This window comes from Octopus bimaculoides, chromosome 14 (genome assembly GCF_001194135.2).
Source record: "Octopus bimaculoides isolate UCB-OBI-ISO-001 chromosome 14, ASM119413v2, whole genome shotgun sequence".
In the NCBI taxonomy this organism is placed as follows: Eukaryota; Metazoa; Mollusca; class Cephalopoda; order Octopoda; family Octopodidae; genus Octopus; species Octopus bimaculoides.
In genome coordinates this window covers 24,477,429-24,482,428 of record NC_068994.1, presented here as the reverse complement: position 1 = coordinate 24,482,428, position 5,000 = coordinate 24,477,429, and the positions used below count along the sequence as shown (strand labels likewise).

Below are 5,000 nucleotides of genomic sequence, written 5' to 3'. Positions count from 1 at the left end.
TATTTCAATACAATTGATTTGGCTGTTATTTTTAGGACATTAATTGCCACATAGAGGAAAACTTGCGGCTGTCAACGCTAGGCGGTGGGAGAGAAAGAGTGACAGAGAGACAGTGAAGACAGAAAGGGAAAGAGAGAGAGTGGAAGATGTCAAATGCTGTTATAGAGATAAAGTGAAGGGAGGAAAGGGAGAGATTGAGGAAGGGTGATAGCCGAAATAGAGAAACAACAAACACTTGTCAGTCTGTTTAAAGATGAGGAATTTTGCCCTAGCGGCCACGCCTTTCAATCTAGCAAGCTCAAATTTGCCATGCATGTTCCCCATAGGTGTGCACGTTTTCACCTTAAACCAACTACATTTACCAACACTTTTATCTGCACAACTGCATGTGAGACGTCTGCCCTTTTCACAAATATATAATAGATTATAACCCGATTTCATTCAGGTCTACTTAGGCCACATTTTAAAGATGAGGAATTTTGCCCTAGAGCTCATGCCTTTCAATTGAGCAACCTCAAAGTTGCCATGCAAACTCCTCAGCACTTTTAACATAGCTGTACAAATTTTCAGGTCAATCTGACCATATTTACTAACACTTTTGCCTGCACAACTGCTTGTGAGACAACGTCCACCCTTTTCACAAATATATATTAGATTATTACGTTTCATATCCTGTAGTCTGGCTGACTGTTGGGGCACCACTGATGACTTTGCAACCAGATTCCTCCACCCGTCTCTCTTCTTTAGGCCTGTCCACTCACATATTTTCCCACCTCTTTCTCTGTCTTCCACCTTTGACTGTTCCTTGAATTATCGTTTTGGCCATCCCTGATGAGCGGGTGACATGCCCAAACCTCCTGAGCTTGTGTTTATTTACTGTGGTAAGAAGTTCCTCATAGGGCCCTATTGCCTGCTTTATTCTTCTTTTCACTTCCTCATTTGTGACATGATCTCTATATGATATTCCTAAAAGTCTCTTGAAACATTTCATCTCTGTCACCTGGATTCTTCTTTTGTTTTCTGCTGTCAGTATCCATGTCTCACAGTGTACAGGAATATCAAGATCACTAGTGATCTCATTAGCCTAATTTTGGAGCTCAGTGAGATATTTCTGTCTTTCCACAATGCTCTGAATTTGGTCATTGATGTTGTTATTTTGGCAATGTGGGATATCACTTCAGGCTTGGAGCCTTGGCCACTCACTATCACCCAAGATGTTTGAAGTTTTGAACTTGTTCAAGCTCAACTCCACTGATGCTTATGTTGGTACAGATTCCGTTTGGTAGTTTGTCATAACTTTTGTTTTCTCTGCACTTATCTCCATGCCAAATTCATTGGTGATCTTGTCTAGGCGCTTTACTAGTCGTTTCAATTCTTGTTCTGAGTCCGCCAGTTCGACAATGCCATCGTATATATATATATATATATATATATATATATATATGGAGAGAGAGAGAGAGAGAGAAAAAGAGACAAATGTATTTCAAATGTACAGTATATTTATGTGTGTACATATTTATCTTGCTTATTTCCTGCTTAGAGTCAGGTAAAATGCTTTTGCAGTCAATCTTTCGACTCAAGCAACATCTACTACGACACGAAGGCCAAGCTGTATCAGCCAAGCCTGTCGACTTTCTCTTGGAAAACATTGGTAGCACGGAGAAGGTAGACTTGCATGCATGAGCAACTACCAGTTTTCCAAAAGACCATCTTGCCCAAGCCAGTACGTTCATGAGATGTATGGTGAATCGTGTACGGTTTATATCTGAGTGATTTATTCACTAAGTTTATTTAGGACGATTTACACCATATATTTAAAATATTTGTAACATGTACCCATCTATGTATAATCTCTATAAACAGAATAATTCGAATGAATACCTATAACTTTTGGTAAAACAGAAGTTTATACAATACTAGCATATGTCAATTACATATGGGATAACTGTTCTGGAGTAACTGTGCCTCAAAGAGAGAAAAAACAATACGGAAGTGGGAGAGAGGGTAAAAATATATTAAGAAAATATCTTTGGAAGGTAAAGGGTAAAGAATACGCATACCACCCGTTTTCGGCGTAACCCTAACCCTAAACACCGAGTGTGCGTATTCTTTACTTTCGCCTAGTATATATATATATATATATATATATATATATATATATATATATATATATATATATAAAATCGTAATTTCCGTTGAATAAAACACGAGAATGCTAAAAAAAATGCAGGGGAAAACTATACCCTTTTACTTCTCATGAGGGATGGAACTTCAAGGGACAGCTAGTACGAAACTCTACCAGAGAACGTGGTACAGTGAACATACTAGGTGTTTTATAATAGGTGTTTTGGGAAACTACTGCATAGTGTGGGTCCGCCAATTTCACCAAAATGAATGATTGCCTGTCCTATCTGTTTTAAAATTTATTGAGTTCTAGAACATTTCCAAAATAATCATACTTTTATTCTAAATAATATTTCATCGATGAGAATATGCATATGAAATTGCTCAACACGAGCAACTTTAATACACGTTAATAAATAATAATCTTCATTGTAGTATTACCTTTAACAGTTATTATTACTTAATATTTAAAAATAATAGGACCCACAATGTCAATTTTAGGATTGATCATCTTACCTGAGATATGTAGATACGACGCTGTGACTTACAAATATTATTTCACTTGATTATGTTTGTCTTCGTATGAAAACTAGTGTCAGAACGAGGCTGTACATGGATGTACGTTACATGCAATGAGAGTTGTTGTGTTAGTTAGCATTAGTTACTAATCAGCTAGTTTGAAATAGACATAAAAAAATCACTTTTCCTTTACACGATTCTTTACTCATAAATGTGTTCACTGAAATGATATGTAGTCTGTGAATATTTTTAATGGGTGAAAGTAAACGTAGAAATATGTGTATTTTTAAAATCATTTTCTGTGTAAACTTTCTGCATTTATATCGCCCTGGAAAATGGAGTATCAAGCACATCCCAGTCATAGACACAAACTTAGATGCATATGTTCTTTTTGCACCCCCGCACTGCAAATTTTGAAAACAAAAAAATTAAATGAAATTATTAAGAAAAAAAAAAAGTTGAATGTGATTAGTATTTGAATTTATTTTGCTCGCACTAAAAATCTGAAAAAAATAAATATATACATACTGCTATGTATGTGCATTATATTTCTGTAGGCTTTTGTATTTTAAGTAACGCAATTCATATTTTTTGTTAAACCCACATCTCGCGCACGTTGATACGTGAATTAGGTCTATTGTGTATACCTTATATCATTTCAAAAACAGCATTTCGAAAAAAAGAACCTTTTACCGAATGTTAGTTAATAAACGGTAATTTTATTGTAAATATTTACTTAGAACATTTTAAAATAGTTGTTTTTTGTGATTCATCGTGTTATTAGTTTGTTTGAAAGTTTGTTTTTTTTTTAGAACAAAACGAAATATTAGCTTTTCCCGGCATCCTTCGGTTGTTTTCGGCATGCAAGATGCTATCACTGTTATATTTTCGCTCAATATATTTTATCTTCAGTTCGACCATTTTCAGTAAATTTTCTTATTCTACCAATTTTTCAAAAGCAAAATTTGAAGAAGGCAGCATTCCAGAAACTTATTCCAAATATTTCATTTATTGGTTCGATTGTCTAAAAATTTCTATGCAGGTGTAGTTTTGCAGACCAAATATGGAAAGCTCAACCATTTGGGGAGATTTTAATAAAGTTATGAACCTTCGAAGATTAAAATTTCGACGATCTTTCACCTTTGGTTTCACGATTATCAATTTTTACAGTTGGTTGTTCGGCAATTTCCGTAAAGAATTTTTATTTATTTACTTTTGTCCTGTTGAAGGCGACATTTGCTTTGAAGTCATCGAGATAGGTGAAAAGTGAAACAGACGGTAGCGCGCGTGCACACTCACTCTCTGTCTCACACACACAATGACTTTCATGTTCATGAGTTGAATAGTGAAACACTGTCGCACAATGTATGTATGAATAAATGTATTTATGTATGTACGTATATATGAAGATAATGGGTGTGCGTGCGAGCGTGTTCAGCTCAATTTGTATTCACTCACACAAACACATATATGAAAGATAATGGGTGACGTGTATGTATGTGTGTAAGTGAATACATAAAGGTGAACACGCTCGCACAAAACCGATAATTCCCAAAACAGAGTTAAAGTACAAGTAATTCTCAAAACCGGTTATTCCGGTTAATAACCGGTTTTCGTGGATTTAGAGCGGTGTCCCTGTAACGAAGAAGTTTGTCATATATTGTATCTTGTTTATATACATACACAGAGAAAGAGAGAAAGTAACAGTTTGACTGATATTAACAAATATGTTGGTGGTGCCTGTATCTGTATCTATGTACAAACAATAACAAAAAATAATGGTATTGTATTTATTTAATCAGGAATGCAACGTTTTTCCAAGTCGTTGTATTTCTGAGAATCAATGAAGTTTCTTGACCTGCTTGATGATTCATTTTCCTTCGAAAATAATCTTTTAAAAAACACAATGCATTCAGTGTTCTCCTGCTATTAAGGGAGCCGTGGATCTCAATAAGACCCAACAACCAATGATTGTCTTTCCCATGAACATTTATGTTCATATATCGTTTATTTTGAATTGATGTGTATTCATCCAATGTCAATGAGTAGCGAATCCCCAGCGCTACTTCTTTTTCGAAATAATGAATAAGTTCTTCTTTCTTGGGTATGTAATAATTCGGATCTTTTTTAAAACGGGGGCCACATTTTTCATCAATGTTTTACGTAGTGTTTTTGGTACCGAAAGACTTTCAAACTTCGTATACTTATCTATTTTGTGTTATAGAACAGAAAAATATTTTTGTATTCGAATTTATTTCATGTAAAAAATTGTCTTATTTCGATAATTTCAACCAATCACTGACAAGTATTTAGTTGTTTATATTTACTCCTTTGGCTGATTAAGCGGTGTAAAGCGT

At 34.8% G+C, this 5,000-nt stretch overlaps 1 protein-coding gene across 4 annotated transcripts in view; it reads right to left on the bottom strand.

Moving 5' to 3' along the window:
* Positions 1–3,043, bottom strand: part of LOC106869118 (uncharacterized) — a 62,341-nt gene extending 59,298 nt beyond the window's left edge. For 2 of the 4 annotated variants that reach the window (XM_052972776.1, XM_014914663.2), the window contains exon 1: positions 2,641–3,039. The gene's annotated coding sequence lies outside the window, so the exon portion shown is untranslated. Of the gene's footprint in view, positions 1–2,640 lie in introns of all 4 variants that reach the window. The other 2 variants (XM_014914664.2, XM_014914666.2) reach the window with 2 other exon arrangements.
* Between the last annotated feature and the right edge of the window lie 1,957 nt (positions 3,044–5,000).